An 11400-nucleotide genomic window follows, 5' to 3' on the forward strand; every position below is an offset into this window, starting at 1 on the left:
GTGTCCACAAAGTTTGGAAGATGGAAAGCAGATGGCCAGGCAGTAATTGACTCAGCAAAGCAGAGAAAGTACAGTCATCAGCACCTGCAGAAGGGAAAGGTCAAAACAAAACAAAAGCAAGTAGATACTTGCCATAGAATCCAAGAAGGGGTCAGGATTTAGAAGCACCAGATATAATTGAAGAGTAGATTGGGGTGGGGATTTTACACGAAGAATGCCATCCTATATGTGGTTGCTCATACAGGAGCTGAGTGACCAGTTCTCCCTCAGACCAGCAGAAGTTAGGATAGTGCCTCTCTGAAGAAAAAGGACCACGGGGGGCTCTGGCCATGGACATGGGCTCATAAGACAAAGAGGAGGACAAGGGGGAAACGTTCCACTGAAAGATAGAGAAGATGATTGACAGTTTGCATGCTGAATCAGGACCACCCAGCCTCCCTCTCCTGCTCTCCCAGAATGCAAGTAAATGCTTATGCAAGTAAATGCATTATAAGACGTTTATGCCTTATTCTTCATATGTCAAATACAGCCAGTATAGCACAGACACCAACCAACTGGAATGAACGCTGGCTTTAGCACTGAGGTTAGATCTTGTAGGCGTTAACCCTATAGTTGCTAGTTGTGGGAAGTGGGGTTTCAGAAGGGTCAGGGTGGTAAAGTAAAGGGCAGTCTGAGAGCTCAGGACAGTGGCTCTATACCCCAGTAATAAGAGTTTCATTATTTTAACAACAAGTGTGTCTGCACTAGTGTGTCCCAGCTGAACATCAGCCTTGTTCATACCTAGAGGCAAGAAATTCTTCTCTGGTGAAACTGAATTCTTCTCTGATGAAAATCTGAAAACTTAGGGTCCCTAAATATAAAAGCCAGGTCACGCCCAATCATCTGACAGTGAACCCCAGTAGTCAACAAAACTGCCCATGCACACAGAGCTTCCAACTGGCTTCGAGTACCTCCAGTTTAAATAGGAATGGACACGCCGGACCATTCCACTTTTGAAGGAAGCCCGTGCCATTAAAGATGGAGACCAAACAAAGGAAATACAGAACTCAGAGGAAACAGACATGAGGCAGGGAACAGGGGGTTAAAAAAAAAAAAAAAAAAAGACTTCCAATTATAGAATTAATATCTTTAGAGGGCTAAGTAAAGAAATTGCAACCAGAGAAGAAAAACAACCACAAAAGCATATATGCCACTCACGTATTCAACGTTTATTTAGCATGTACTATATATATCACCCTGTTTCAGTGATCACTTCCTATTTTCTGCCCTCCTGCCACCCCCACAGCCACAGCCCTGGAGGCATGCTTATCACTTCTCAGCCGAACGTTAGCAATTGACTTGCAATTCATTTCCCTGTCTCTAGTCTTGCTCTCCTATAATCCACCATTTACATTTAGAAGGTAAACTCCCAGGATCTATGGCATTTCCACTGCTCAGAGAAAAGAGCCCAGAAACCTTAGCTCTGCACACACAGCCCCCAACTCGGCAGTACTAAAGCACTTGACATTCCCCTAAACGTGCTGACATTTCCCAGCTTCGTGTCTTTGAGATCCTTCTGCCTGAAATCACCTTCCTTAACTCGTCCACATTGAGAGACAACTCCTCTCATGTCACCCTAACACCAGGTAGCACTGAACATGCTCTGCTCACTGTCACTGTACCAAGGACTTTGTGCTCTTCCCTGTCATGGAAATGTTGGTTCCACGTCTGTTGTCCCTCAAGGCTCGGGACTTTGCCTCATTTGGATCCTGGAGACCTGGCCCAGTGCTCGACACCTGGTAGAGTGATGTTCTTAGACTAGACAGGTAGGTGGGTGGATGAATTTAGGAACCGAGCTGTGTCTTATGGGGTGAATAGAATCTGGACTGGCAGAAAGAAAAAAGGAAGGCATTCCAAAGCGGGAGAATGTAATGAGTGTTCAGGTGGAAGCAGGGACAGGCACGGTGAAAACACTACCCAGCCTAGAACACAGGATGGGAGCTAGGCAGAGGAGAGTCCGTGAAGCCTCGGAACAGGAGTTTGGTTTAGATATGGCAGAGCATAGAAGCTGTTGTTAAAATGGTTTGCAGGTCTTTGAGTAACTACAGGTTTGAGTTAGCCCAATGAATCTGTCGTGAAGCCTGGTGTAGACCCCCCCAAAAGTGAAATGTGTAAAGAGCAACATGTGTGAACCCTGAGTGTGTACAAGATGTATCATGCGGAATATCTTAGGTAAGACTCATTTCCTTCTCATGAGGCAGGAATCATTACCCCCATTCTGGACACGAAGGAACTGAGACTTGAAGAAGTTAAGGAGCTTGCCAAAGACCACAGCAAATGCCAGTAAACTTGAATCCAGATCTAGCTCACCACAAATACTGTATTCTTTGAACTCTGTATTCTAATTGTATTCAATAACTCTGATTGATATAGAAATCTAGGTCATTTCCATACTTGACCAAAAATGTGACAACTCCGCTGAAGTAAACACCATTTAAATTAATTTCCGGCTTTAAGGTCTGGTGTATTTTATTTACAAGCAAGCAAGAAAACACTTGGTATGATGTAAACAATCACATAATTTCTTCGGCCTTAGTTTACTCATCTATAAACAAATGATTACCTCATAGAGTTGCTACAGGGGGGCTAATGAGTTAGTGAATTTAAAGTGCTTAGCTAGTATTTGATACATCCCAATACTTGATAAATATTAGCTACCGTCATTACGTTTGTTTTACTAACTTAATAATACCATTCATGTAATAAGTTTAATCCTTTAAGTGTTTTACGAAACAAGCTAAGAGAATAGGTCTTAAATGTCCTCACCACAAAAAAAAGAAATGGCAGTTCTGTGACATGATACAGATGTTAGCTAATGCTATGCTGGTAATCATTTTACAATATACGTGTGTAATATCAACACTGTTGTTCACCCTAAACTTACACAATGTTGCATGTAAATTGTATTTCAATAAAGCTGGAGAATAAAAAAAGTAATAAAATAAAATAAACATGAAATAAAATGTTTCTCTTCAGGATACAAAACCTTCACATCTTGCATTACATACAAGAATTACTTTGCAAGTTAATATTTTGAAATTATAGGCAATATACAGGTGAATCTTCTTTATACACTCTTACTACATAAATGGCTGTGCTACAGTCAAATATATTAAAATTACTCACTAGAAACCAGAGCCACCATTTCCATCACAGTGATTTCCTAAGCCATCCCATAAAATATAAAATCAGACACATAATGAGGCACTGCTTTTGAACTTCTTATAAGCCCAAAAGGTACTGCACCTTGTTTACTTGACAGCTCAGCCATTAATTTCAGAAAGGCTAAAATGAATAACCACCCAGGTTACAGTTGCCTTGCAGGGATCCCTCTGCTATAATCTCATAGTTTTTTCACCTAATTAATTTCCCCTTTCCTTACACCAGAGTTTCATGAGTGTATCTTGTTTGGAGGAGATTAAGAGTCACACGCTTCATTAGCAAGGTGTAAATTATCAGCGAGGCCCTCTCCATCCACCTGCTTAATCGGGTTAATGAAGCACCTCTGCAGGCCCTTCCTAGTGCCGCCCTCTCCATGCTCTCTGCAGGTTTCACCTCCCTCGGCTGCTGGAAAAACAGGGAAGTGTTTAAAGGTGCTACTGGCCTGCTCTATTTCCAACAAGGGAAACCTCGACACTAAAATTCAGCTTAGCTTTGGTCTTTTGAAAGACAAAAATTGTTGCTTGGGGAAAATTACCAACAGGTGTTTCCACTTTTGCCTTCCTGTCTCCTGCTCTTTCAGAGAGTTTGCCCTGAGTGGGGCTTGAGTCAACTCTTGAGATTAGGGTTGTGACCATCGAATAGAGAGTCCTAATCTCCCTTTAGGCCTCTTGAATATCAGTGCAAATGTCAGGAAAGTAATCTCCATCATGGTTTTTTCTGGTTATCTCTGCTTTGGAGATCATCAGGGTAGCTTTTTCTTTTTCATCATTTCTAAGTTCTTGAGTGTTGACTTAAAACCTCTGCCAAGAAATTTTTTTTAAATGTGATGCATCACGGTGAGCTGTGTTTAAGCTGGTCATTTCTACAATATCCTTACTCATAAAGGAATGTTCGCGGTGGCTCCTCAAGCCCTCCGGGTGATCTGCAAGCTTACTTGGAGCATGCTGATCTTACACCTATAAAGACAGAACGAGACAACTACGTGCATCTAAGGTAAACATTTACTGGAACACTCTTAAATGGGCTTCTGTTCTACTCCCCATTGCACTCCGTCCTCCAGGGGTAAAGCTAGCGGCTTCACGGCTTCCTCAGGTCTGTAGTTGAACGGGAATGAACACTTGGGTCCCTTCTGGCATCCCCTCAGGCCAAATTTTCAATGAACTTAAAATTAATTAGAGGTCAAATTTGGATGTCAGTGACTATCTCGGGAATTTTGTCCGAGAAAGAAGCCCATTGTGCTTAAATCCCCTGACCATATGAATTAAATCTCTTCTTAGAATTTGCCATTATCAGTTCACTGAATTGCCCATCCCCGACGGCCAATGAGAAATACTCCAGCTCCTGCTTTCTGAAACTCCCTAAAGTGTAAAGACAACATGCGTGGAGAGAAAAAAAAAAAAAATCCTTTACTAGATCAAGTTCTCCCTTTAACCATCTGTATACACTTTGATTCAAAGTGAATGGGGTTGGGGATGGGAGAAGAAAAAAGATAGAAGAGGATCCGTAAGTACATTCAACTTGTGTGCTTGTTTTGGGTATTCAGGTGGAAACTACCAAGGACAGGTGTGCTAAAGGCTTTAGTTTCTACTAGAATATTTATACTCTTCAGTTTATGCAACCTTCAGCACATTCAATTTGAGCTTTTAAAACCATGTCTCATATGATTAATGCCATCCCTCAAACATAAATACACACACACGTACACAAGCACATGTATAGTCCTACGTTTCACAGAAATCCTTCCTTCAGCCTCTTCTGATAGGGCAATTTAAGGTGAATTATATGAATAAGCAGATTGGTCCATCCGTAATGTCAACACCGATAATGCAAATACAGCAGAGGATTTTAGGCACGTAGGTTTTTCTTTTATTATTAATGAAAAGTAATCAAATGACAACTGAATGTGTTTCCATTCAGGCCAGTGAGACAGTGTTAACATTAATGTCGGAATCTGTTTATCTTCGCACTCAGTTGTGTGGTTGCAATTATTACGTTGTTCAGATAAGAAACCTTTACTTTTGCAGCAGCTCCCTCATTTACTTCCTTTATAATCACTCCCATTACAGTCACAACTACCCACGTCTGATGTAATAATTCTCTTTGCAGCCGTGCAATCTCTAAGACAACATTCATTAACATGCACCACGCTGACCTGAGTGTGTGCTATGCACCAAGAAGTGTCCAGGGCTGCTTAGCAGTCAGGGGTCAGCAGATAACTCTGCCGCCCAAAATGTGCTAGAAAGCAACGTCCTGCCTCCTCTCCACATAAGGAATACTTAGGCCCCTCTTTTCTCTGTAAGCACATAGAAGTTCTCACTGGCTCCAGAATAAACCTAAGGAGAGAAGGCAGCCTTAAATTTCATATCTGGATGATGGCTGCACATAGGACGACATGTTCCAGAATCTGATCTGTACCTCTTCCACACAATGTTTGTGAAGGTAACCCAGTGAGAAGAGACATCTCCCTGCATCCCAGGCACTATCTATGTTTGGACCGTTCTCCGCCTTGGGAACCATAAATTTCAGCCCCACGTCAATTGCACTGAAAGTCTGCGTTAACGTAGACTGACAACTATGGGCATTATAATCAGTGTGCAAGTAATATCAAAGGATAGGTGAGAAACTGGATCTTTTGGGAGAACCACCTGCGATGTCAAATGATTCCCAAGAATGTGAGGGCAATCACATGATGCTCAACTGCCTCAGAGCTGTGAAAGCTGACTCTATACTGTTTTTTTCCGTAGGCACCTTAGTATATTTCTAGCTATAGAACTTTTAATAGCCACTGGTGTTTTTATGCCTTCAAATTTTCATTAAATTAATTAATTAAATCTCACTAATTAAATAAAAATCAAATGCAACTTTGAAGTCTCTTAATTTTCTGCTACCCTGAAAGCATGTTCTGACTTTCCAGATAAGATGATTACATTCCATTATGATCAAACTTTCTCGTATTTCTGATAAGTGAGTCTGCATCAGGGAAGAAGAGGGAAAGAAAGCACATAACTTAGGAGAATGAGACTTTCCTGTTGAAGATAACTGCAAACCGGAGTGTCCCAGCTTAACTGCCTTGACTCATGTTTCACAGTTCATAGTTGAATTGAAATTGCCTCCATTTATTCATTCAGCATTTGACAATCATTCACTGAACGTCAGTGCTCTGTGCTAAACACAGCACTAGACAGTGGATATATGTAGATAAAGAACAACCATGTCCTCAAAGTGAGGCTCGCTCCCTCCAGGATAGGAGGTTCCTTTGGTGAACAGAAACCAATGGCTTCAAAGTCGCAAGGTATCTTAAACATCGGTAATTCAACCTCCCTTCTTTAAACTACAGGAATTCCTTCTACAAAACACATAACCAAAGTCTCAGCCTGTTTCTGCTTGACTAGTTCACAGATGGAGAGCTGACACCTCTGCAAGTCAACGCTTTCCCACTATTTGGTCACTCTCTGTGTTACTGAATTATTTCTTAGCATAAGCCCCGATTCTTCTCACTGTAACTCCATCTACCATCACCCCACTACCTTTCACTCTAGAATATAATTAATTCCTTCTTTATTTTTTCTGTGTATCACATATTTACAGACAGTGATTATATCTTCCCTACTTATTAAGTATTCCAAATTTCTTCCAATGTTCTTCAACGGAGAGAATTTGCAAGTCACCGTGTTTTTCAAAGTCCTTCATAAAGTGTGAACCCAGACCTGGGTGCAGCTCTGCAGTTATGAGCGGAAGACTCTACTTCTACTAATTCAGTCTACAGAGGCATTTCATGTATATTTCTCGATCGGAAGTCTCACTTTTCCTGCACCCCAGGAGTTTTTAGAGCCCAAGCCATTCTTACCTGGCACCTGCCCCCCAAATCCTTTCTACCTTTTAGGGATGTCATTGTACTCCCAGGCACCTAGAGGTGAAACCTTGAAGTCTTTTTTTTTTTAAGTTTATTTATTTATTTTGAGAGAGACAGAGAGAGTCCTAGTAGGGGAGGGGCAGAGAGAGAGAGGGAGAATCTCAAGCAGGCTCTGTGCTGTCGACGCAGAGCCCTACTCGGTGCTCCAACTCATGAACTGAGATATCATGACCTGAGCCAAAAGCAAGAGTCGGGCACTCAACCGACTGAGCCACCCAGGTGCCCCAAACCTTGAAGTCTTAAGTGGGTATTTATTATATCTCACTTGGACTATTTACTTATTTTTTTTTAATTTTGCTTTTGAGTAAACTCTACATCCAATGTGGGGCTCAAACTCATGAGCCCAAGATCAAGAGTCTCGTGCTCTACCGACCGAGCCAGCCAGGTGTCCCTAGTTTGGGCTATGTAAATGGCTGCCAACCGGTCTTTCTGCCTTAAATCTCTCTGAGCTACAATCCATCCTTCAGCTACTACCACAGTCATCTTTGTAAGGAGGTACCTCTGATCATTTCAGTCCAAGCTGATAAACTATGCATCTTTTTATACTTCCCCTCCACTTCTGTTGGAAATGTTTAAATTTCTTAACCAAATATACATATTTTTACTTGCCACATTTTATTTGTACTCCTATCACTACCATTAGGGTGATAACTGTGCAGTTATATTTACAACCTTGGTTAATACTCCACGTTCACTTTATTACTCATGTAGTCTATTGATATCGAACTATCAAGGGCCCTAAGAATTGGGGTTTTTTAACTTTCTACTCTGCTTTTCCTTCCATCACTGGGCACTTTTTCTAGTATAATTTTTCTCCAAAGGCCACAACTTTTGTTGTCCATAGAATCAACAAAGAGAGTTACTGACCATAAGAGAAAGAAAGATACAATGCTAAAAAAGAGGCAGAATTTGAGTTGAGCCTTAAAGGATGGGTAGGACTCAGGGATTGCGATAGAATAAAAGGCATTATTGGTGTCAGGATTTGCAAAGAATAAAATGGAAGCGGGCACAGAATTTTGATAGGTCTAATTGCCAAGAATATAAAGTGCATGAGAAAAGGATACATAGACCCTAAGAGAAAAAAAGGGATTGGATCTTAGTGTGCTTGAATGCCAAATGGTGGCATCTGATACCATTGGAATGACACATTTATAATTTACAGTGGTCAAAATTCTACCTGTGCCTCCAAACTTTGGATTCCCTATCTCTTCAAAATTGATAAAGATATATACTAGGTTAGGTTTACACTGTGTTGTTTGTTCTCATTTGAATCAGTTGAAGTAGATGGAGGGTAGTGGGTTTTATGACCCTTGCCATGTATCACCGATTCGGGAAGATGGGGACGCTGCCCACTCTGCCATCACTTGACAGTCGCAGGCACAGATCCCTTTGTGCTCCTCAGTATGGTAACATCACAATGTGGTTCTTTCTGTTGGGGACAGCTACAGAATTTCTTCCAATTGCTAAAACTTGCATGTACATTTTTGCATTCTTCCAAGTATTCTTTCCCCATCCTCTTCTGAACATCTCTGGGTCCACTCCACAAAGGAAGAACTTCTTACCTGCTGCAAGGCTCGAATGCTGCTAAATTTCTCCTCTTCCTCCTCCTCTCTCCCTTTAATTATACTCCTTAACCATGTGCCTCTTGCCACTGATTTTGTGCCATTTCTGTGCATGGGACAATTTTTTCCATCTGGCTGACTTCTATCTCTGAGCACTACAACCTCTTCAAAAGGCAGAAAATCTGTCCTTTCTAGAACATGGATTCCTAATCTGAAGTTCAAAGGACCAATCCCCACATGCACATATACAAGGTGTTTGTGCATAGAATTCTGGGGGAAGGGGCCATGAACTTAGATGGAAGGAAAAAAATCACACCTTTAATTGCACTCACCTCTTAGAGAAATTTAGCATTTTCTTCCATTATGAATATAGGCAACAAACTTCAGTATCTTAAGCAACACCTGTGACTTTGTCTTGAGTAGAGAGAGATCACAGATATTTTCATCATATTTCAGTTGCAGATATCTCAAAATATTGTCTAGGCCCATCAAAACTTCAGAATTAAAGTCATTATTAGTCTCACTGTTAGATCTTATTTTTAAGGCATTAAAAAAGAAAGGCACAGGGCCTCCTGGCTGACTCCGTCGATAGAGCATGCCACTCAATGTCGGGGTCTGAGTTCTAGTCCCACCTTGGATGTAGAGATTACTTAAATAAATAAAACTTTATTTACTTACTTATTTATTTATTTATTTAGAAAGGCACCTATTACTATATCACAACTTTTTTTTTTTTTACTATTTTGATAAACCATATTTCAGCTAATTGGTTTCCTTTGCAATTCTGTTATTTTTAATGCATTAAAAATGTTCTGGGGTGTCTAGCTGGCTCAGTCAGAAGAGTCTGTGACTCTTGATCTCAGGGTTGTGAGGTCAAAACCCAGGTTGGGCCTAGAGCCTGCTTAAAAACAAAAACAAAAAAAAACCTTCAGTCTCTGACACCGCAGGAGATGTGTTACATTGCCTCTTACCTGCTGACGTCCTCTAGGGCAATGCCTCCCCCCAGTGCCAAGGACATCAAGAAGATTCTGGACAGCATGGGCATTGAGGTGGATGACGACCTGCTTGACAAGGTCATCTGTGAGTTGACTGGAAAAAGCATTGAAGACATCATGGCCCAGGGTATTGGCAAGTTGGCCAGTGTGACCGCTGGTGGGGCTGTGGCTATCCGTGCCTCCCCAGGATCTGCAGCTCCTGCTGCTGGTTCCATCCCAGCTGCAGCAGAGGAGAAGGATGAGAAGGAAGAGTTAGAGGAGTTGGACAATGACACGGGATTTGACTTGTTCCATTATAGTCCCGCTGTCTTGTAAACAAATCCCTTTTTTACATACATACATACATACATACATACTTTAAAAAAGTGTTCTCAGCAGCCTACGAACATTACCAGACTGCCAAAGGAGTCCAAAGCACAGAAAAGGATTAGGATCCCTGCCCTGGAGGGAAACCCCACTGCATTTAGAGTACATATATTTTTGTTTTATAGTACGTGTGACTGGGGGCGCTTGGCTGGCTCAGTCAGAAGAGCATGCAACTCTTGATCTTGGGGTTTTGAGTTTGAGCCCCACACTGGGTGCAGAGATGACTTAAATAAATAAAAACTTTTTAAAACTAGAGTACATATAATTGGTGAATGCTCTAGAAAGAAGACACACTTACCCGGCTATTCTTCCAGCAAGGGAAAAATGGCTAAGAGCATGGACTGAATCCAAGAGTCAGGTTTCGAATTCCAACTCTATCATTTCCTGGGGTTGCAGCACTGGATCTATCCTCAAAACTCTGTGTCTATGTACTTATCTAAGATAAAATATAGGTTGTAAAGTTTAAGTGAAATTTTATATCTAAGTGATTAGCAAGTGCCTGGTACATAGCATTCAGTAGATAAAAAATAGCTATCGTTAATAACAATTATAGTCAATTATTATCATAGATGATAGCAATATTAGTACTATTATTGATTATTAGCATTAATTACTAATATAGTCATGGTTTAGTACAATGACTATGATCCCTTGCTAAAGCATTTTAATTACCATTTAACATCAGCAACTATGATCCCCTCAATTCCGCCACGACATGTCTTTGTCTCAAAATGTTCATCATTAAAAGTCTTCTGCAAAAGAGTGATAATGAAAAGCCCATTCAATTCAACTAATATTAAGGTACGATTGTGTGTGCTGTGCTCTATACTGGGTGATGAGGTTGTAAGATGGCTAAGGCTTGGCTGGCCCCCTGCCCTGGGTAGCTCGTGGTCTAGCTGGAAAGACAATCATGTAAACAAACAGTTATGATAACTTATAATAAGTGCTAAACATTAGTCCTAGCAAAGTGCTGTGAGAACCTGGTAGACAGAGGGATTAGCTGACCAAGGAGGCAGCAGCTGAGCTGGAAGTCTTCACAGAGATGGTGATATTTGAGCTGTCTGGAAAGATGAGTAATGGTTTAGGAGGCAGAAAAGGTATAATGTGAGTCAAAGCCCAAGTCAGAGAATTGCGAAGGAATGCCAAGAACAAAAGTTTTGCTAGAATGTAGGGCGCGGGGTGAGGAGTGAATTGAGATGAAGCTAAAAGGGCATTTACCACCTGGGCCAGGCCAAGTGTTGTAGAGACTTGCCGTTCAAAATGTGGTCCCAGGACCTGCAGCATCTGCCTGAGATGTTGTTAAAAATGCAAATTCTTGGGCCTCACCCCCAGACCGACCAGAACAGAATCTGCATTCTGAATC

At 41.3% G+C, this 11400-nt stretch overlaps 1 pseudogene; it reads left to right on the top strand.

Annotated features, from left to right (window-relative positions):
- The first annotated feature begins 9626 nt into the window (after nucleotides 1-9626).
- LOC132669757 (large ribosomal subunit protein P2 pseudogene) lies at nucleotides 9627-9986 on the top strand (annotated as a pseudogene).
- The last annotated feature ends 1414 nt before the right edge of the window (nucleotides 9987-11400 follow it).

This window comes from Panthera onca, chromosome B3 (assembly GCF_046562875.1).
Source record: "Panthera onca isolate mPanOnc1 chromosome B3, mPanOnc1 haplotype 2, whole genome shotgun sequence".
NCBI lineage: Eukaryota > Metazoa > Chordata > Mammalia > Carnivora > Felidae > Panthera > Panthera onca.